Raw genomic sequence first — 24,553 nt, 5'->3', positions numbered from 1 at the left:
AAGATATTATGAATTCCACAATGTGGGGTTAAGAAATAATATTCGACCTTTTTTTGTATAAGAAATCTCCAACCTAACATAAGAGCATTTGCATAAGTTGATTAAAAATTTTTGTAAATTTGCACATCTAAAACCTACTTTTTCTATTTTACACACCTATTTTTATAAAATACCCACCTCAGTTTATTTATTTTACACATTTATTCAATAAAATATTCATTTTTTTCCACTATCATCTCTTTCATAGACCCAAGACAACCCACATAGCCACCATCATCCAACCACCCAACCACCATCATCAAGCTACACAACAACCCAGCCACCATCTCATTCAACCAAGCTACCATCAATGAAATTCACATACCCATTCAATTGAGCCACCATCATCACCATCATCAACCTACCCAAATCCAAAGATCCAAAAACCCATTTATCAGAAAGGGTGAGGGACGATGGTAAAGGCCAGAGAGAGTGAGGGACGGCGATGACCCAACATATAGCGAGCGATGGCCTAAGCAACAACAAGATGGACGCCTCCAGCCTAAGCAACAAGATCGAACCTACTGATCAAACAATGAGATTGACACCCTATGCAACAAGATCGACACCTCCGGCCTGAGCACTAAGCACGGATCGATGCCTCCATTGATTTATGAGATGACAAAAAGAGAGTGAGGTGAGAGTCAGGTACAGAGAGGAGAGAGAAAAAAAAGAGTTGATTTGAGAGAGAAATAGAGAGGAGAGAGAAACAAATACTAAAATAATAAATAAAAGAGCTACAGTAACTATGCATATATGCACGGTTACTGTAGCAAATGTGCAAATATGCATACTTTAAATGTACGATTAATGTAGCAAATGTGTAAATATGCACACTTTAAAAGCACCAATGTGAAGTATTTTTGAGATAAAATGTGTAAAATTTGTATTTTTTTCTATTATGCAAGACTTTATATCAATTGATGTAAATGATCTCAATACCAAAGGAATAGGAAATGGCATTAACAATAAACAATACAGGTACACAAAATCTAAACCACTGAACGATATAAAATCCTAAAGCTCCTAGCGCACTATGAGTTAGCTAGGGCCCAGGGGTGGAAAAGAAACAATTACAAGGTGGGCGGTTATGATGGGCAGCAAAGTGAAAATTACAAAGTGTTAAGGCTGCGTTTGTTTCAACAGTATATCAGTTTTAGAAATTGTTTTCCACATTTGTGTGTGTTTGGTAGCAACTGAAAATTTGGTCAACCGGAAAATCATTTACCTTTGACCGTAAAAAAGCCCTTCAAACCTGTAAAATAAATTTCGTTTATATTTTACCTTCAAATGGAAATTTTCCAGAAAACAAAGAGACAGAGCACGAAGAGAGAGAGAGAGAGAGAGCACAAAGAGAGAGTAGAGAGAGGGAGAAACCCGCGCCGGAGAGATTGTGCCTTCGCCATCGCCGATTTGATTCGCGCCTTCGCCATCGTCATCGCCATCGCCGATCTGATTCGCGCCTTCGCCATCGTCATAGCCGATCTGATTCGCGCCATTGCCATCGCCATCGCCGATCTGATTCGCGCCTTCGCCATTGCCATCGCCGATCTGATTCACGCCTTCGCCATCGCCATCGCCGATCTAATTCGCGCCTTTTCCTTCGCCATTGCCATCGCCGATCTGAACCTAGTCTAATCGTCGAACCCAGTCGCCTCTCTCTTCGTTCTTCTTTGACCGGATTTGAGCAGTTTTTTTTTTGGGTTTTGTTCTGTATTGAGAAATCTCTCTTCGTTCTTCTCTGACCGAATTTGGGTTTTGTTGTATTGAGAAAATTTTATGAGTTTTTCTTTTTTGGGTTTTGTTGTTCTTGATAAAATTTGATGAGTTTTTTTTTTGGTTTTGTTGTTCTGAGAAATAATATTTGTTTGGAAGCTGAGAAAATGTGAGTAACAAGTAAAAAATATATTTTCTATAATATTTTCAAGATCACAACCAAACACTTGAAAATATTTTTCAAAGTATTTTTTAAAATGCTACTAAACACCTAAAAATATTTTCTTTTTTCGAAAATATTTTCAGCTGAAATCATTTTGCACTCGGAAAATATTTTACACCCAACCAAACGCACCCTAAGGCACACGATTGTTGTTTCCGACAATGTGACTAAAGCAGACAAATCTGACTCAAAAGCTAGAAAGAAGAAAAGCAAAAAAATAGTTTAGGGAAAGTGGGTGGAAGCTTGATCACAGAGAGGAACCTAGACAGTCCATTTGATCATAGGGAAGAGCCAAAAACAGAAGAAATAACAGACGTCTTCTTAGAGTAAGAAGAGAGAGGCACAAGGTAGCAGAACACATATGATGCATATGACACATGTGAATAAATCTTAAGTTTTATTCTAATATTAGAATTCACAACTAAACTTAGGAATAGGTTTAGTTATTACATTATAACCTGTTTTATTCCTAGTAACAAAGATTACAATTCCTGCTGTAATTTTCGTTCAGTGTACCAAACGTGCCCTAAGAGCATTCACACTCGGACATGTAAAGCTCCAAAAAATTGTATTTTAAAATATGAACACCAAAATGCAAGCTTTATCCGGACTTGGGTATTTAAATTTTTTTACAATCTTACTATAGTGCCCTCTTAAATTTAGAAACTATTGTAGCAAGATTGTAAAAATAAATATTTTATTTTATTCACTCTCCCTCCTCTGAATCTGTTTTTTAATGTGTTGTATATAATTTTAATGTGTAGATATATTATTTTAATGAGTTGAATAGGAAAATAAAAGTTGAAATGTTGGGTGTGTTGTAAGATAGTAGAGTATAATTAATAAGATAGTTTTTGAGATAATAAAATATAATTTTTTTAAAGAAATTGATGCGAATGCTCTAACTTCTTCCATTATTAATTAAATTTTTTTCCATTCGTGTAGGTAAGAAAGCAATTTCTACATAATGATGCCAATCGGAATCTGTTAGTAGCAACCTTTTCTCCTTTAATGTGATCCTATTTGTATGAATCTCTCTATATTCCTATTGGATCATTCTCATGTGCACCTTAGTTTTGGAATTGTAAGAGTGGAAACATGAATGTAAGAATGTTTATGTTGGTTGGATTTATGTTCTGACAATCAACACAGAAAATCTGTGGCTTTTGAATCTTATTTTATTTTTTTCAAATGCTTTTTATTGTGTCTTTGATACTGCTAGTTGTTTAAACCCAAATAAGTGGTTGTCATTGCCACAAAGAACTTCTTTGTTAATTTTTTCCCTTCTGTTGTGATCATCTTGTAAATGTTTATATATCTTGTGAAAGGATATGAACCTCTTTCAATTATGCTCTTTCTGGCTTTGATATCCCTCATTTTTGAGATATTGCTTCTATTAGGAATAATGGAATTGGCAATGCAGCGATGGATTCTCTTTACTCTTTGATCAAGTTTAGGATGGTTCAATTTTAGTAGGTTCAGGTCCGGATTAAACTTTTGGTATTATGAACAAAACTAAGATTTCATTTTTGGGGTTGTAGACAGGAACAAAAAAGTTTTCAACATGTGAGAATGAGAGATACAGAAGTTTAATATGAAATTAATTCATGTCAAATAACGTCTTGTGTACTTGTGGGTTCAACATACATATTATTCAAAAAATCTGATATTAATGACTTTGCTGCTGTTTGGTCATTTATTATTATTATTATTATTATTTGATCTTGCTCTCTCATATAAATCACAAATGACAAAAATGAAGCTTAATAGGGACCAAAATTAAAGGATGAATATTGTATTTTTGTTTTTTTAAAGCTCAATTTAGCTTTATTATTAATTTTCTCTTAGAATTGCTTTTTTAATAAAATGAATATTGTTAACTAAGTGGACTGTAGTTTGGTTTTTGTGTGTGAATGGAAAAAAAAATCTTATGATAAAATTAAAAATAACTTGATGGGAAATCTTATACATTTTTAACTTTTTTACTTTGTGGATATTTTGCTGTTGCATACGCCACCCATTAATTTAGAAGTATGAGAGGTATCTTCCGGGATTAATCACAAAATAAAAGACAATCTAACGCATTCAGCGGACCAAAAACAGGCCGGCAATCCCAAGTTGACAGCCAGCATTGCCTGGTTCCATACCAAACAGCACGGGCTATTGATTTTGAAATGGAAAAGTTTCCCTCCAAACTAGTTTGGAGAGAAACCCTTCAAACTTATCAAATATTTTTATATTGAGTGTGAAATTTGAAAATCTAACCGTTAGATTGCATATTCTTATTATATTATTCATGCTTGCAAAATTTCAAGAAAATAAAAAATCAATTGCTATGTCATCAAACATATGTTAAAATTTCAAGTTTTTGTAATCTAAAATTGTGTATAAAAAATAAGTTCATTGATCAAATAGTAAATAAAATTCGATTTGAACGAAATTTGATATGCATGTTAAGAACATAAGAAACATGAAATTCAACGGTTAGATTTTCAAAATTCACACCTAAAAAAAAGATATATGATAAGTTTGAAAAGTTTCTCTCCAAACTAGTTTGGAAAGAAACTTTGTTCTTTTGAAATTTAAAACATAGCAGGACAAGTTGATGTTTGTAGATCTCAAGGTGCTATAATGGACTCTGAGATGAAGTTGGTGAAATTCAAATTTCCAAGATTTACAAAATACAGAATAAGAGTCTCTCTTTTTTTATTCAGAAAAAAAAAAGTCTCTCTTTTTTAATGTAAGATTAAATACTTAATTAATTCTTTATATATCTAAGCTGGTTGATTTTATAAATTTATTTTAAAATTTTACTATTTTATAAAAAAATCAAATAAATAATCAATAAGTTGTTTTAGTGGACTCGCTGGAAAGGAAGCATCAAGTTACAAGTAGTGGGGTTACGATGGCCAGCAAAGTCAAAAAGTCTAACATGCTATGAGTTACTTTACAGCTGTGGCGTAGTTAAAATATTATTGATTTTTTCTAACAAAACGTGACTAAAGCAGACTAATCTGAAAAGCTAGAAAGAAGAAGACAAAAAACTTAGGGAAAGTTGGTGGAAGCTTAATCATAGAGAACCCAAATGATCCATTTGATCATAGGGAAGGAAGAGCCAAATTCAGATGAAATAATGTACGTCTTTTTGGTGTAAGAAGAAAGTCACATGGCGGAGACGGTAGTATCCTCTCTTATCGACAAGCTGGTTCCCTTGCTGACCCAAGAAGCAAAGCTGTTACGAGGCATTCATGGAGAAGTTGCTGACATCAAATATGAACTGGAGAGCATTCAGTCCTTCCTCAAGGATGCAGATGCAAGGGCGGCAGCAGAAGAAGACATGAGCGAGGGTGTCAAAACATGGGTGAAACAAGTAACTGAAGTCGCTTTCCGCATAGACGTTGCCATCGATCAATACTTGCTTCAGGTGGCACAACATGGTCCTCATCGGCGTGGTTTTACAGGTTTTGTCCATAAAACAACTCACTCACTCAAAACATTAAAACCCCGCCATAAGATAGCAAGTGAGATTCAAGAGATCAAAGCATCAGTGCAGAAAATCAAGGCAAGAAGTGAAAGATACGGCTTCCAATCCACTGGTCAAGGATCAAGCAGTGGTGCTCGGAATGTTAGGTGGCAAGACCCTCGAATGGCTTCTCTTTTTCTTGAAGATGTTGCCGTTGTGGGCATTGAATCTCCTAAAGATGAATTAATCGGTTGGCTCATAAAAGAAGACTCTTACCGCACTGTAGTTTCGGTGGTGGGAATGGGGGGACTGGGCAAGACCACTCTTGCCAAGAAAGTCTATGATCACCATATGATAAGAGAACGCTTTGATTGTCATGCTTGGATCTCAGTGTCTCAGTCATACAACATGATGGATCTAGTAAGGAGCATGGTAAAGCAATTTTGCGAAGCAAGAAAGGAGTGTCCTCCTGAGGGAATTGACTCAGCAGACAAGACGTCACTAATTAGCAGAGCAAGAGAATATTTACAAGAAAAAAGGTATGTAATTGTATTTGATGATGTATGGGAAATTGATTTTTGGGGAGAGATAGAACATGCTTTACCTGATAATACAAAAGGTCCAAGGATATTGATCACAACGCGGAAGTTGGATGTTGCTAATTTTTGCAAAAAATCTTCACCTGTTAAAGTTCACAACTTGCAACCACTACCACCTAATAAGGCATGGGAGCTCTTTTGCAAATGGGCGTTCCAACTTGAACTTGGAGGACACTGTCCCCCAACGTTGGAGAAATTATCTCATGACATTCTTGAGAAATGTGAAGGATTACCGCTTGCCATTGTCGCTATAGGCGGTCTTCTGTCAACCAAGGACAAAACTATCTTTGAATGGCAAAAATTACATGATAGCCTTGGCTTTGAGTTAGGAACAAATCCTCATCTTGCAGGTGTTAGTAAAATTCTATCCCTAAGTTTTGAAGACCTGCCTTACCGCCTCAAATCTTGCTTCTTATATCTTGGTATGTATCCAGAGGACTACTCTATAAGCTGCGTAAGATTGATTCGACAATGGATAGCTGAAGGTTTTGTGAAAGCAAAGGAGGGTAAAACATTTGAGGAGGTTGCAGAAGAATACTTGACCGAATTAATCCATAGAAGCATGGTTCAAGTATTGAAGGTCAATTTTGATGGAAAAGTTAGACAGTGCCGACTCCATGATCTTTTTCGTGAGATCGTCCTTCAAAAAATGAAAGATTTGAGTTTTTGTCATGTTTTGTCAAAACAAGAGTCAAACTTTGAAGGACTAACTCGACGCATGTCAGTAGATAGAGTTTCATATGATGTATTGAAGGGATTTGAGGACACTCACATTCATTCTCTTTTATTATTCAATCTTGATGATTCGCCGAAGTCCTTTATGAGTACTTTTTTGGTTGATTTCAAGCTTTTGAAAATAATGGATTTTGAAGATGCTCCATTGCATTGCATTCCTGAAGATGTGGGAGTTTTATTTCACCTAAGGTATTTAAGTTTAAGAAATACCAAAGTAAAAATACTTCCAAAATCCATTGGAAAGTTGCAAAATTTGGAGACTTTAGATTTAAAGCAATCCCTAGTGTATGATATAGCATTTGAGATCAGCAAGCTTTGTAAGTTGCGACATCTTATGGCCTACTATCGCAACTATCAAATAGAATTCAGTTTAGCTCAGGACAAAGGGGTAAAGATACGAAAAGGGGTTGGGTCTTTAATGTACTTGCAAAAGTTGTTTCATGTTGATTTGAATCATGTAGGGGTTGATCTCGTTAAAGAGTTGGGACAATTGAGCCAATTGAGGAAGCTAGGAGTGAAAAACCTCTCAAGGGAAACCATGAGTTCTTTGTGTATCTCTATTGAAAGATGAGTCACCTTCAATCTCTAGATATAAGCTCAATAAGCGAAGATGAAATAATTGATTTACAAACAATTTCATCTCCACCCCAATGTCTTCAGCGCATCTACTTACTGGGGTGTTTAGAGAAATTACCGGGTTGGATTCCAAAACTTCAACATCTAGTCAGATTAAGGATTTTTTGGTCAAGGTTGAATGAAGACCCATTGAAAGCCCTTCAAAATCTACCTAACCTATTGGAGCTTGAAATCTCACAGCAGGCATATAGTGGAGAGCAACTGCATTTTAGGACTGGAGGATTTCCAAAACTTCGGGAACTAACACTTTGGTGCTTGGATGAATTGAAATCGTTGATTATAGATGAAGGAGCATTGCCCCTTCTTGAAAACCTTGACATTGGGCCTAGTCCGAAGTTAAAGGAGGTGCCCTTCGGAATTCAGCATCTAAGAAACCTCAAAAAGCTGAAATTTAATGATATGTCCAAAGAATTCGAAGAAAGTTTAAATTATGAGGTGGGACCCTGTTACTGGATTGCTGAACATATACCAGTCATTCTTCTATGTTACAAGGTTGGCACACAATATGAGGCACACCGTTTCCGTTCCAAGCATTTGGAGAAGTCAAAAGCACAAATAATCTATGAAGCACGGGTGCGGCGTTTGGGCCGCCGCACCCGCGTCGGACGCGGCCGGACGCGGCGACGCGCAGGCGACGCCGCTGCCTGCGCGTCCGTGCCGCGTCCGGCAATAAAAAATCAATTTTTTCGGCGCGATTCGCGCCGATACGGCGCCGATTCGGGCCGACGCGCGCGAAATCGGGCCGATTCGCGCCGATTCGGCCCGAATCGGTCCGTATCGGTTGAAATCGGTCCGGCCGAAATCGGCCGATACCGGCCGATACCGGCCGATACAGGCGAAAGCGGCCGATATTGGCCGAAATCTGCCGATATCGGCCGAAATATGCCGATATCGGCCGAAATCGGCCGATACCGGCCGAAATTCAAAAAAAAAAAAACAATAACAGGTGCTTATGGCTGGAAAAAAAAAAAAGAAAAAAAAAAGAAAAAAAAAAAAAAAGAAGAGGTGCAAACGCACCGTTTGGAAAAAAAAACCAAGACCCAACCCTCTCCCTCTTCATTTTTCTTGAGCCTCTCTCCCACTCTCTACCTTCACTCTTGAACTAGGCTCTCTCCTATTCTCTCTATTCTAGTTATTATTTACCATTGTTCTTAAATTTGGTATATATTTATATAATGTAAAAAATGTATGTTTAGCAATATATTAAAAATATAAATAAAAATATTTTTAATAATTTTTTAATCGCCGCACCCCGCCGCACCCGCACCCTACTTTTTCAAAAATTGCCGAGTCCCGCACCCGCTCCCGCACCCGCACCCGAATCCCGAAACGCACCCGTGCTTCATAGCAAATAATCAACCAAAATGATGATCACAACACCAACGATAGCAGCAATATCGATGCTTCCATTGAGAAAGGTTAGTGAAATTTTGCTAAAATTTGGTTTTAGAGTGGGTTGAATTTTTAATTTATTTATTGGTTGCGTATGTATTGTTTTTCTTCTTGGTGAACAATGCTACAAGAGTTGTGATGCTAAGTCGTAGCATAAAATGAAATGGTTGCCGTTTCTTATCATCTTATGCTGAAATTGCACTTATGTTTTTGACAAGCATTGGATTGGTGCTGGAAATATTTCCATACAATAACTATACCAAAACGAAACAAGTGTTAAAGAAGTAAAGTCCGTCAAAAAAAAAAAAAGGGAGTTAGGAGGATTTTCTTAGATAGAATACTAAAATGGAAAGAAAAAAAAAGTTTTGTTGATACATTTAGTTTGAGATTTCAATCTAGAGATTCTTCAATGATCATACTTCTTGTTTGGTAGTGTAAACTTCTACATTGCTAATCGAAGTTTGTCTATTTGTGGTAGGTAAACAATCAAGTTCTACTCAGTGATGCTAATCCAAATCCGTAAGTATGCTTTTTCCCCTAATATGACACTTTAATCGTTTGAATCTCTCAATATTCCTATTATATCATTTTTATGTGCAACTTAGTTATGGAATTGGTGGGCTTTGTTTACAGAGTACAAACTTGGATGGAGGGTGAAGATGTAATTGTAGCTGCAAGGACAAGTTGGATTTATTTTCTCCAGACTATCCAGAGAACCTGTGGTTTGTTTGTAACGTGTTTGTAATTGTGTCTAGTAGTTTGCTTTCGTTGTTGTTTCTATTTTCCTCAGTACGATTGCAATGACCTCGTAATTGATTATTATTATTAGAAAGTATATGAACATCTTTGAATTGTTCTCTCTGTGGGTTTGATCTCTCCCTTTTATGAGCTATTACTGTTATTGGGAATTCTAGAATTGGAGACAGATCCCCTTTGATCAGGTGCTTTAGGTTAGACCAATTTTAAAGCTATTACTTTGGTACCAGTAATAGAAAATGCTCTAGGATTTAAAGATATTGCTAAGATTTTATTTTTTGGAAGTGTTTATATAAACAGATGGAAAAAAAAAATTGTAAAAACATTTAGTAATTAAATGTTTAATTATCAGCAAGGTATTTCTATGCTCACTTCAACAATACATTTAAGGTATCTAGAATTTACGTAGAAAGCAGAAAGCAGAAAGCTATGCAAAACTTTTCTAAATGGGCAACAGATTGTGAATAATTTTTTTTTTTAAAATAAACTAAATTGATCAACCAAGATGATATCAATGATTTACAGCATATTTCATCTACACCTAAATGCCTTCTAGTCATTCACACCTAGTCAACTTATATATTTTCCTATAAAAAAAACTAATATATTTATTGGATTGGGTTGAGTGATGATCCATTCAAAGCCTTCCAAAATCTACCTAATCTATTGGAGCTCACATTGGGAACGGAAGCATAAAATGCAGTGCAATTGCGAATTAGGCATTTGTATGGATCAAATTCATTGATTATAGACAAAGAAGCATTGTGCCTTCTAGAAAAATTGAACGTTGAGCATTGCCGACAACTGAAGAAGTTGCTCTCAGGAGTCAAGCACCCAAGAAATAATAGAGGCTTTCCAAACCCGATATCGGTGAATTGTTTACTTGGTCTAGGCCTAGGCGAATTGTTCGGTGCTGTAAATAACATTGATTTGTGTTTATTATATCGAATCCAAAAAACAATTGATGCGTGTTTTGGTGGCCAAGAGAACCAGAGAAAAAAATATATACTTAGTTTTTATTTTTTTAGTTTCGTGTTTTTTCCTCTACTTTAAAATTAAGGAATTTTTTATGAGGATTATTTTATTCAAATGTTGATATGGCCTTTTTAAAATGTTAATTAAATATTTTTAATTTTATTTCATTAGTTATGTGTGTGTCAAGCGTCAAGTGAGCATTCTATTAGCCACATCAACAAATTCTTTTATTGAGACAATGGCAAGGACTAAAATGAATTTTTTAATAAAATCCAAGGACTAAATTGAAAGTTTTGAAAGCATAAGGTCTAAAGTAAAAAATATCTTAAATATAAAAATTAGTAAGGTGTTTTAACCAAAATCCTCACACATGAGTTAGGGCATATATAGGGGTTACGTAAGCAATGAATCCAAGAGAAGTAAACAACTAGAGGGTATCATGAATACGAACTTCTTGTCCCACTTTTCATGTTTCACTTTATGTTTTCCACTAGAGTCCTAAACAAATACAAATTTTCAAGTTTCTTTTTTAAAACTTATCCAAAATGTAAACATCATTATCTTTGTAGGGTCAATGGGTCCAGGAATATGTGTTGGGTTAAAGGCCCAATCCGAGGACACTAAGTAGTCCGAGGATGTGGGAATATCATCCCACGAGGCAATATTGATAGATAAAGAAGTGAAATCTGATCAAGATTATCCAAGAAGGTGGTCCGAGGAAGAGTACGTCATCGGCTATTTAAAGCCAAGGTAGGAGGTAGGCATGGTGGATGCACAAGATAAGAAGAAGGGCTATGAAATATCTAAGATAAAGTTGTTGTCACCGCATTGAATACTCTGCAACTACCTCTCTGGCTGCATTAATAGGGAAGTGATGCTTGAGTATCAGGGTTCAGCTTTACAACTGCCTCCAAAGACTTTAGGGATAGGTGGATGGGATAAGTATTTAAACCAGTAATCTAATCCATACATAGAAGATAGGGAGAAGAATGAGGATGATATAAAAGGCAAAGGAAAGCGTTCAAGAAAGGGGATCGGAGAAAAGGGAGAAAACATTGTATACATTAGTACCCATAATTGTAATATGTCTTTGAAAGAGTAAAGAGAATATCCATCATCCTTGGCTCGTTTTCGAGGACAATTTCTGTTACATAAACAATCCAATGTGTATGATGTTGCGATCTAGTTCATCATTTTTTTTTGTTTAACATCACTAAAACCTAAATTTCAAGCTTACTCTATAAATTTCATTGTATTGGACTTTTTGGGTCTATCTCCTTCTGATTGTTGGGTTTGGATGCAAATTGTAACTTTACAATCTTCTTCTTTTAAAAATAAAAACAAAAAAACAAAAAACAAGAAAAACAAAAGCTCTTAACTTGAAATTTGAGTTATTAGATAATGGAATCTAATAAAAAGTTATTTTTAACTGGCACATAATATCAAACTTCAAAACTCAATCAGAGACCATAAAGTAAAGTTTTCTTTTGTTTTTTTCTTTCTTTAATTCCTTAATTTGGAGAGAGATAATTTGAACTATAAATGTTTCCCTTAAAAATACTAGGAGGTGTCAAGCCTTCAACTAAAAGACCCTTGGCAAAACATGAACTAAAAGTCTAAAATGGATCTTATTTAAAAAAATAAAAAAAGGAATTGCAATCACCCTGTAATTATTTATTTGTGAGAGGATATGAACCTCTTTGAAATGAGACATGGCGAATGAGTAATGCTTAAGTAAGCAAAACCCCTATGTAAATGCTTCTCTTGTTTGGCCCCTCTAATATAAAGAAAAACACAAAATACAATCCCTAAAATAGCTCTGTTACGTAAATAAGAGGGAAAAAGGTTCACAGCATTGACACATTGAAGGATTTATGCCACTGTTAAACCATGTCACATCACTTTTGTTTAAGACAAAAACTTTTATCGAGTCCCAAATTTAAGCATGTCACTACAATTCATGGAACGTTTACCCCAACTTTCTTTTCTTTTTTATTTCATAAATTTTCGATTGATGGTGGGTCTAATATTTTATGCGAAATAATGAAAAAGAAATCTAACTAATGTACTTGTACTATAGTTGAGTTCTTCATGTTCTTCCAATTATTTGGGAAAGAACACATTTTCTGGGCAAGCTGAGTTCTTCATGTTCTTCCAAAAAAAAAAAATAATAATTTAACTAATTTCTTTTCTTTTTTTTAAAAATAATTAGGTTAGAAATTTTTATATTATTTTTATCTGATGTGGCTTTTTGAAAAAAATTAAATGGCTGATGTGGCATTTTTAGAAACGTAAATAATTTTTTTAACATTATTTTAATAGACACGTTAGCATTTACTGTTGGACCGTTTGCCATGTAGGATAATTTTATTAAATGAGTAACAGCAGGGACCAAACCGAGAAGCGTTTTTCAAGATAGGAACTAAATCAGATAAAAATAAAATGTAGGGACTAAAGTAAGAATTAACTGAAAATGTAGGGACGAAAAAGTGATTTCCGCCCTTTTTTTTTTTTTTTTTTTTTTTTTTTTTTTTTTTTTTCCAGTTCGTCAAATGACCTCCTAAAAGGAACTCAGTTCCTTCATTTCTAATTAGGGCCTTATTAAACCAATAGTAAGTTTGTTAAGTGGCTATTCTATTTATTATTCATTTTGAAAAATTTCATAGGTTGTTTTTTAATTTCTATATTGTTGCTATGCAGGATCTTTGCTTTTAATTGGAGGATTTGATTCTTGATCAACAGGTATGAATTGCTAATTTTTAACAATTCATTCTCATTTGTAATATAAGTTTTGATGAAATATTACATATAAAAAAATGGGTATTTGAGTTAGGTGGAAATTATAATATTTTGATTATGGGTATGATGCCCAATTGAGTGTGTTGTGTGTTTATGGCTAAGATACAATAGCATTGCCCCCTTCCCTTTGTCTGGGCATTATAGTATTTACTGTGTGTTGTGTGTTTACTGTCTATGATTTCAACAGAGTATATGAGCATTAGCATGTGTGTTTACTATCTCTATGTGTTTATGGCTGAGATACAAGAGCATTAGTATATGATTTTTTTTCTTTTAATTTTTTAAAAGCTCCCCCTTGTCTATTCTAATTGTTTCTATGCAATGCTTTTTTTTTTTCTTTTTTTTTTTTCTTGTTTGTGTTAGGCTAATGCAATGGAGTTTCAAAGAAATGTTATTGATGTGGCTGAGAACAATGGAGAAAAAAATGAGAATGTCAAAGAAGAAACCTAGGCCGAAACATTCTAGCTTTAAGATCATTTTTCAAAATCATCACAGCACTGAGCATAGAATATCTAGGCAGAAACCTATGGCTCAAGGTCTCAATGGACAGTGGAGCATCATCCTCAAGATTTATGGGGTCAGGCAAAGAAGAAAGAAGAGAGGTGCTTTTGCTTATGAGGCTAGGACAAGGCAGGGTGCAGTGGTGTTCTACGGGTGCAGCAGAAGTGCAGCTAAATCACTACCAAGTGTTCTGCTTGAAGGCCTTAGAGAAGCAGCAGTGACAGCTTCTCGATTTCAGTTCAACCAGATTTTGGTTTTGAGCAATCGTAATTTTTTGGTTCAGTTGCTTAATACAGGACACTCTCTGGAGTGGGAGTAAAAAACCTTGTTTGCTGATTTTGTGTCTTTAAAGCAGCAGGGTCTGTGCTTTTCCTTCCTTTGGATCCCTGCTTTTGTGCTTGAAAATGTACATACTTTAGCTGTTATGGCCTCCAGTGCTCCTACGCACTACCAATGGCCCCAGTGTAAATCATTTTTCAATTCATGTTTTTATCTTCACTGTCATTTTCAACATTTTAATATGGTCAAATTTACATCCTTACACAAATATATTAGTGTCAATTGTATTCATATGCCTCTTTAAAATATAAAGAGGTGAAAATTGCTAAAGACAGAGGCCACAATTCATTGGACATTATAGAAATCCAGTATAAGAAGTTAGAACATTTAAAATATAGACATCTCAAGTGATATTGCCCAAAAGCTGTTAAATTTAGCAACCAAAACAGAGAAATTTTCAGAATCCAAAAATTCAAAACTTTAAAGGTTGGGAAAAGAAAAGACTTTAGTGAGGTCAGTTTAGAGCAAAAATACATCATGCTAAACTTCAACCATGATTCCAAGATTAAGTTCTTTATAGAAAGCTTAAGAGAGTACACACTGGTTCAACCCAAAATTGAAGGAAGAAATTAAAGGTGATATTTATGTCTATAGTTTAGGATTAAAGGGTGATATATGTATGTATATAACCAATCAGTTTGAAGGTGGCAATTCAGAGGCACTAAACGCAAGCAATGGAAAACCAAAACCAAATCCAAATCCTCCACATCCAAATCTAAAAGCCCCTCTGAGATCTGCTACCCCAAGTCAAAGACCAACCATTTCATCAATTCAATCAACAAAAACCACCAAAGTAACACCGATTATAAACCAACAACTAGCCACCAATATTAGTAGTAACAAGCAAACAAATGCAACTACCGCAACTACCACTCCATCAAAATTCACAAACCAAAGGGAAATTCATAATAATAATCCAATTCAACAAAATCCAGAACCCAATCCAAAACCAAGGAAACAATCATGTTCACCAAGTGTGACGAGGGGTCCAAAAGCGGAATTCAAGCAAGAGAATATAGAATCAAAATTTTATACCTTATTCCATTTTCTCTTTATTATGAGTGTGAAATTTGAATGAATTTGTAAGTAAAACAACTTTGCGTTTCCCTTAAATTTTATGACATAGCAAAAGCCAAACATAATAATGTAATCCAAATAACATCAAGCACCCACCAATCACCACCTCCGGAATCCACCAACCCAAACTCACAAAATCCAGAAAAAAGAAGAAGAAAGAGTTGCCTCCAGCAACCCGCCTGTCCTTGGTCATTGACACATGCACACCCAACTTGGGTTTCATACCCATTATCAAAAATCTTGAAAATTTCAACAATACTTTAATCAAAATCACGAAATGAAGCGAATTGAAAAAGAGATGGGACCAAATTACCTTTAGGTGAGCAAATCTGAGAAAAAAACTTGTCAGAATCACCAGAGACTATGGTATTTGTAAAATGGTAGAGTATAAGTGGAGAAGATATAGGTTCCTTTCGCGGTGTCGTCGTCAGGTTGGAGCGGTCGTCAGATCGTCGCCATCTAGTGGATTACCATCAGCTGGAACTGGAAGAGAGAGAGAGAGAGAGAGAGAGAGAGGAATGAAATTTGAAAATTTTGAAAACTCAGGATAAATAAAACTTAAAAAGAGCTGGCCGGGCTATTGCAATTTGTGGGGGGTATTATGACTTTAAGGTGTTACACGTGTCCTATTTTGATTGGAAAGCTCACCAAATAGATGCTGACATAGAGAGAGTGTCCTATATGATACTTTCTTAAATTTTTTGTCCCATTTTTTGTGATTCATTTTATGTTTCACCAATCATAGTATGGCACGCGAGTTGATTTTATAAATTTATTTTAAACTTTTATTATTTTATAAAAAAATTAAATAAATACTTGACAAGTTGTTATTGATAGAGAAATTCAATGTTGCATTTAAAATTGATCAAACTGCCTCATCAGCTACCTGCATTCATCCAGAATTGGACAAAACGTGACTAACATGTTATGAGAATTGGACATAAAATGCATTGCAGTGGACTCATTTGAAAGGAAGCATCAAGTTACAAGGTGTGGGGCTGCGATGCTACGAGAGTTGCAATGTTGAGACTCGTAGCATAAAATGAAATGGTTTTCTCTGTTTGTATGTTTTTTTTTTCCCCTGTTATTCACCACCTCACTTTTAGAATCACATAAGTCAAGAAGTGCACTAGGCAATAACAGTACCAAAACAAAACAGGTGATAGAGAAGAAGTGAAGTTCGTCAAAATAAATAATGGAGATAAAAGAATCTTCTTAAATAGAGCATTTTCAGGGGACAAAAAAGGATTTTTTTTGTAGCATTTAGTTTGAGATTTAAATTTGTAGATTGTTCAATGATTCAATTTTTTTTTAGAAATAGTCTTTAAAGCTTGCCCTCTTAAATTGAAATATTGGTTCCACTACTAGAAGAAGTGTTAGAGCATTTGCATTAGCTCATTTAAATTTTTTTTTTTTTTTTGTCTATTTTAACATAAAACCTACTTTATTTGTTTTACTGAATTCAAAACATCTCATATCAGAGTATCTATTCTACATTATATTTTATTTAAATAATTATTTTTCATTATTTTTATTTTTATTTTCAACTTATTTTTTTTCCCTTGTCCTTCTTTTGTTTTCTAAGCAAACAAACAACTCAACTCAAATCCCCCGTACAAGTCAATCTCTATCTTTATTTTGTTTTCTAAGACCACCCACAACAAGGTTGCTAAAATGACTAAATAGTCACTTTAGCAACCAAAAACACACACTACAGGCTAGTCTACAACAAAGAAGGTAGAGGTAAAATATTTTGAGTGATTGGTACAGCGGGCTGCTAAAGATAACAGCTCATTGTAGCTAAATAGTATAAACAAAAAATATTATTTTAATCCCACACGTACGAAGCTCTCTCCCTCACGCAGACAAACAACTCTGCCTCTCTCCCTTTTTCTCTCTGACTCTCCATCTCTTTCGTTTCTCACCTCTCTCTCAGCAGTGATAAATGGGTTAGAAATCAATGTGCGGCATGGGCATGTGATGGGGTTGAGATCGGTGTGCGATAGTGTGTGATGGCTGTTGAGATCGGTTTGCGTCGGCGTTTGGGTTTCAGCGTTTGAGATTGGTGGCTGTTGAGCTCGGTGTTTGGGTTTCGGCGTTTGGCGTTTGGTGGGTTTCAGCTGTTGAGATCAAAGATTTTTGGTGGGTTTTGGGGTTGTGGGTTACTGGATTTCAAGGGTCGTTTGGTGGAAATGGTGGTGGTGGTGGGTCGTTTTGCTGGTGGTATGTTGTGGGAATGGGTGACAATTGCAGTGGGTAGTGGCTGTGTGGTTGAGATTTGGTGATGGTGGTGGAAGAGAAAGGTCAGAGGTGATGGCTGGGTCCATAGGTGTTTTTTTTTTTTTTTTTTTTTTTTTTTTTTTCGGTGGGTTGTGGTTGCCATTGTAGTGGCTGTGGCTGGTGGAACGATGGTGGGGTTTCTGATTTGCAGAGTTTGTAGGTACCGCTGATGGTGGTTTTGGGCGGATTGTGTTAGTTGTTTACTGTATTATTAACCAACAATTTTAAAATGGGATTAAAATAGTAAATTAACGAAAGAAATTTAGTTATTACTTTTTTTTTTTTGTAAAAAATACCCCTATCTAAAACTTAAAAATGGGGTTAAAATAGTAAATTGACAAAAATAATAAATTCTTACTTTTACGTTGAAATGCTTTCTTGCTTCTAATAAACTCATGCTTTTACGTTGATTTAAATTCCTACTTCTATTCATTAACTCCCTATAAAATAGGATCACTCTTTTGTTAGTTTTAAAACTCCTTCAATTTACAAAACTCACCCGTGTGTTCAATTTTTTTTTTTTTTTTTGTGATTGAAAAAAAGTAGAAATTACAAATTATAATAAATGTAAATTATTAATCTTTATAAAAAAAATAGAAAAGTCTTACGCGCGTGCTCAAAGACTAATATTATTTTAATGTGTTGAATGCTGAAATAAAAGTTTTGATGTTAGGTGTATTATAAATTGAGTTGTTAAAATAAATAAAGCGACTTTTTAAATTACTAAAATGTATATTTTTTACATACATTGGTGTGAATACTCAAACAAACAACTCAACTCAAATCCCCATATAAGTCAACCCAAACCGCGTCTGCAGCAACTTCCTGCTCATCCTTTTAATGTTCTTCCAAATGTACCCGCCAAGCCCCATTTTTCACTCTTTCATTGAAGACCCAAGCAGTATCAGGTTAGCTGAGATTGTAAATAATGCCCAACAATTACATCTAGTTGGGAAATTTTTTTTTACAGTGGATCGGGTTGAGTTCATGTCGGAAGATTCAAAAACCCGCCTAACACAAACCGTCTCACCTATATTTAGTATATATTTAAAATTTTAAACATATTTTATACAATTTGTTGTTTACTTTTTACCTCCCTTCCTAAATAAAACTCAAACTCTAAGCTCCACTCATATAGTTTGTGGTGGTTTGGTGTTATACTTAGGATTATTTGGTTATAAATTTACTTTTATATCCAAGATTTTGATGCAACCATTTACTGTCGTATTATTGTCTTAACTGGTTTTCCTGATCTACAAGTTGGTTTAATTATTAGTATGTTGATTTTTTTTTAGAAAAATTACACTTTACTACCTTACTATACCCTAGATTACATTTTACACCCTAAACTTTTTGAATGCATATTTTGTACCCTAAGTTATGACATTTGTTACACTTTGCACCTCTACATTAAGTTTGCCATTAACTTAGATGAAAATCCAAAGTTTAGGGTGTAAAGTGTAATCAAAAGTATAGTTTAAGATGGTAAAGTGTAGTTTCTTCTTTATTTTTATGGGAGTGATAAGAGAGACAATTGAGTCTTTTTACATAATGTCATACTTTTCCATCCAGATTAACAGCAAATTTAATGTCAAAATGTAAAGTATAATAAGAATCATAATTTAGAACGTAAAATGTGTATTTAAAAAGTTTAAAGTGCAAAATATAATCTGTGGTATAATTTAAGAAAGTAAAGTGTTTTTTTTTTTTTTGTTACCATTTGATCTATATATTTCTTTCACCTGACAAAGTTGATGAGATCTCTCTCATCTCATAAAATGCAAGAAGATGGGAACTCGTTGTGCTTGACATATAGATGTTATTATTATTATTATTATTATTATTATGTTTGGTAAAATGGCATTTAATGATGTATTTTACCTTCAACGATTAATAAGACGAGATATTTTGTAAATAATATAATATGTGGTTCCAATTTGTTTTTAGTAATCCTTATAAATGGTTCATTTTCTATATATCTTAAATTAAATAACCTAAAAATAAAGTAGATATAAGTAAATCTATCACTTATATTAGAAAAAATAAATACAAAACTTTAATAACATAAAAAAATGTAATTTTATCAATGGACTATCAACATTACATTAAAAATGTGACATAATTGTCAATGAAGGATTTCTACCCAAACCTCTTCTCTCAAAGTATCACCGAAGTAGACCGATAATGAATTGAAGTGGACTGAAATTGACTAAAATGCTAAGCAAATATAGCTTAATAGTAGTATAAAAATAATAAATACTTCTTTTAGATATTATATAGATTGTAGATTAGCCATAAACCCATTTTGAAAAGGTATATTAGGTTAAACGGCCTCTATACTCAACTTTTGGTACCAATGGTATAGAATGCCCCACAATTTAAAGATATTGCTAAGATTTTATTTTTGAAAGTATTTATATAAACTGAAGTAAAAAAACAATTCAAAAAAATTCAGTAATTAAATGTTTAGTTATCAAAAAGGTATAGGTCTAGTTCTTGCAGTAATATTTCTATGCCCACTTCAACAATATGTCAAATTTAAGGTATCTAGAAAGCTATGCAAAAATTTTCAGTAACTAATAAGTATTCGTTTGGAAACAGCTTATTTAGCTGAAATAGAAAACTTTTTGAGATTTTTACATTTTAGTCATACTCATAATCATACTTTACTTTTTTTTTTCTTTTCTTTTTTAGTGTTAACTTCTTCTTTACTAATCAAAGTTTGTTTATTTGTGTTAGGCAAACAATCAAGTTCAACTCAGCGATGCTAATGCCTTCTCAAAAAAAAAAAAAAACTTAGTGATGCTAATTCAAATCAGTAAGTAGACTTCTCCCCATCATGTGACGCTTTAGTAGTTTGTTACACACATACGTTGCACACTAAGATCAAATGGCTCTAATAGACGTTGGAGGTCTGGATAGAAAGTAGGTTGCACATTCGTGAGTTGTTATCAATGACCATCGAGTTCTGTGACATGCTAGAATGGGTCATTTAGTTCATCAACTTGGTATGGATCAGGTGCGGAATTAGGATTTTATGAATGAGGGCCAAAATTATAACAAATATAAAATTAAACTACTTTAATTGAGTCATACAAGAAATATGAAGAGTTTGGGAGGCTAACTATATTTCTTTTGTAAAGATTAGGTAAATTTAGAGGTAAAAGTCTAATGTTTGAGAGTTTGACCCCCCACTTCTCTAAGTGGTTCCGCCCCTGGTATGGATTTAGAAATTTTTTTCATGATTGCATGGCAACCCTGGTGTCACAGGAATGACACCATGCATGTGTTTATTTACCTGATAAGCAACTAGGGGTGTGTATTGATTAGATTTGGGGTATTAACCCAAGATAGTTTTGAAAACTAATCGAACCTCAATCCTAGGTTTTCCCATCCTCAATTTCATTAAAAAGAAAAGAAATTAAATTGTCTTTTCATTCAACTATTCAAATTCATTGTTCAATAAATAATTGCAATTTAAATAATTTGATATAATATAATAGCTTTATAAAAAATTGGTGTATAATCTCATGTATATGTACAGGTACAACTAAAAACAATCACAAATACACGGTTCAAATTATACATTTTTTGAGAAAATGTTTAAATTATATATGTTATTAGCTTATACTTTTTTTAAACCATACAATTCTAAGAAATGTATAGCTTCTCATTATATATATATATATATATATATATATATATATATATATATATGATTTAAAATTTAATTGGATTTAGATTTTTCGAATTTTCACCTAATAATTTACTTGCTATAAAAATTTAAAAAATTAGGACATGTGGCGCAAAATTGAACTCCATTGAAATCAAATTTAGAATTTACTTAGATTTGGTCTCTTTGATTTTTACACTCAATAATTCACTTAGTATAAAAAAGAAAATTTGAATGGAACATGTGACGCAAAATTGAGAATTTATTTAAAATCTAATTAAATTTTCTCCTAGTTTTGACTTATAATATGTGTGTGCGTGTCTTTATTTTTTTGATAAGATATATATATATATATATATATGTGTGTGTGTGTGTGTGTGTCTGTGTGTGTGTGTGTCTTAAAATTATCAAAATGAATGAAACTAATATATTTTACTTACAAATATTTTGTGTTAAAAATATATAAATATTTTTTTAATTATTAGTTGCTAATTTATTTTACTATTTAACTTATTTTTACAACTATTCATGAGTTTTATTACACTTTTTGATACTAATCATGAGTTCTGCAGTACTATTTCAACTAACTTTTACTTTTATCTACAATATTTTCATAAAAAAAAATTCAATTTCAGCAAAATAAATAAATCTCAAGGAGACCCTAATTGAGCTAACATGGCTACTTTTGGACTGAAATTATTGTGCACTCTTTATTATTTTTTTAAAATTATTAGTTGTCAATTTATTTTACTATTTAACTTAATTTTGCAACTATTCATGAGTCTCACTATATTTTTTGATACTAATTATGAGTCATACTATACTATTTCAGCTAACTTTTACCTTTATCTATAATATTTTCAATAAAAAATTTTCAATTTCAACAAAATAAATAGATCTCAAAGAGACCCTAACTGAGCCAACACGGCTACTTTTGGATTGAAATTATTGTGCACTCTTTATTATATTTTTAAAATTATTAGTTGACAATTTATTTTATTATTTAACTTATTTTTGTAATTATCTATAAGTATCACTATACTTTTTAATATTAATTATGAATCTTAATATTTTAGTTAATTTTTACTTTTATTTATAGTATTTTTAGAAAAAAAAATTCAATTTTTACAAAATAAATAGATATCAAGAGACTCTAATTGAGCTGACACGGCTACTTTTGGACTGAAATTATTGTGCACTCTTTATTATTGTCTTAGCATTCTTCAGTCCAAAAGTCTCACACGTTACTTTACAACTGTGCAGGACTTATCTGACTCAAATGTTAGAAAGAAAGTGTCTAGAAATTAAGCAAAAAAGTTCAGAGAAGGTGGGTGGAAGCTTGATCATAGAGAAGGAATCCAGGAATCCAGACAATCACACACACAAAAAAAAAAAAAAAAAAATACAAATCTGAATACACAGATCACAAATTAAAAATTTTACCCATACCGTTTTCACTCTCAGTCTCCCTCTCTCATCTCTCTCTCCGTTTGTGGCTTGGTGCTTCTCCACCTCCCCTCCGATCCGATCTACTGTTAACGCTCACACTCACTCACGAGTTTAATCGGCTAAGGAGTGTTTTTTCTCCTCTAATCTGAGTTGATTTCACTCTCTGGTGTCTTCCGAAATGCCTCTCTTTTTTTGTTCTGCGTCTCTTCGTTAAAGTCCTGCGTTCGCACAGTTTTACTCGTCAACTTATATACCATATAATTTATTTGAGAAACATTGAGTAAATGTATATATTAAAAGTTAATATCAACTATTAAGCTTTTTATTTACATGACTTAAGATTTTTGTTCATTCTACTGTCCATTTCGTATATTGATAATCAAGGAGTTATGTCTAAATCTGAGAAATTATGGAGGACATAGAATTTATGTCTTAATTGAAGAAGTAGAGAATCACGATAGGAGAAAATCATGGAATTATATTTCAATCTTTATCAAATAGCACCTTAGTGATCCTGAACCAATGTTGGACTTTTAATTCGACATTTTCACTTAGAAAAAATAAAGAGTTTGGTTAATATACGGGTCCCTAGCCCCTGCATGATAACAGGGTTTACAGGACTTTTTTTCTTTTTCCCTATTTCTTAGTCACAAATGTATTTTATTAATAAAAGTTATTGATAATAAGTACAATTAAACTGTTGTTTTTATCTAAAACATGGTATTGAGTATTAAGTAGTTTTTGGTGTGACAAAAAGAACTTTGCAATTTTTTGTAAAACACTAAGAAGAAGTTGATAATATATATATAACCAATTCCAATTAGAACACGTCTACTTGTGAGAATTTCAGTCCGTAACAAACTCTACTATTAGAAGCCTCCTAATTTTACACATCATCTAATTATTTGTTATTTTTTATGCATATTTTCTTTTCCTTTTTTATTAATTAATTTATTTATGTTTTTTTTAAGCCGATGGTACCCGATTCTTTTTCTTCCTCTCCTCTTTTTAGTCCCTCAAATCTGATTGTCTCTCATTAAGCTGGAAACCTTCACCTCTGTCACTCTCTTTCTCTAAGCATTTATACGACATCAACCTGTATAAAACCACGAAAAGTTATATACCTATCGTTTGTCCGGCGGTTAAATCACAGCCCTAATGGAGTATAGTATGTATGTATCAAAAGATCGCAAATTTCTAAATTCAACTGACAATTTTTTGACTTTTGGAAAAGCTTTCAATATGGGCCTAATCCGCAACTGAAGGAGGTGCCCTTTGGAATTAGATTTCTGGGAAACCTCAAAGAACTCTCATTTGTAGGTATGTCCAGAGAATTTGAAGAAAGCTTGGATCCAGACCAAGTGACACATTATTGGATAATTGTGCATGCACATGTCATCTATCTCCTCCACAAGATCGGCAAAGGATATTACAATTATGAAAACCGTATTCTTCGTCCCAAACATCTAGAGAGATCAAGAGGGTGCACAATTAAGCAGGACGGAGATGATAAAAATGGAGATGTCGATTATTAGATTGCATCAATTGAGAAAGGTTAATGAAATTTAGCTAAACTTTGCTTTATATTTGGTGATATTTTTCGTATCTTTGTTAGATTATGACATTTGGTTGTTTGAAATTACAAAATGGAATTGCTGAGTCACGTTGTTACTTAAGCTAAATATGATTATATTCTTTTTTTTTTTTTTTGTAGAGATAATTGTTTTATTTTCAATTGAGAATAAAAACAAAAGGATTTGCAAAGGCTTGTGGCATTTGATCGAGCCTCTAAGAGATTTGGGGTTCAATTCCCGCCTATACCAAAAATTGATTGATGTCTTGGTTTGATGATAAAGAGATATTATCAGTAACGTTTTTTAATATTAAGACTTTATGATAGT

The 24,553-nt window shown here is 33.5% G+C and overlaps 1 pseudogene; it reads left to right on the top strand.

Annotated features, from left to right (window-relative positions):
• Window positions 1-4,993: 4,993 nt before the first annotated feature.
• Window positions 4,994-9,816, top strand: LOC142638262 (disease resistance protein RPM1-like; annotated as a pseudogene).
• Window positions 9,817-24,553: the final 14,737 nt, after the last annotated feature.

Source organism: Castanea sativa, chromosome 6 (assembly GCF_040712315.1).
Source record: "Castanea sativa cultivar Marrone di Chiusa Pesio chromosome 6, ASM4071231v1".
NCBI lineage: Eukaryota > Viridiplantae > Streptophyta > Magnoliopsida > Fagales > Fagaceae > Castanea > Castanea sativa.
Note: the sequence above shows the minus strand (reverse complement) of the source record. Positions and strands in the feature narration are given on the sequence as shown.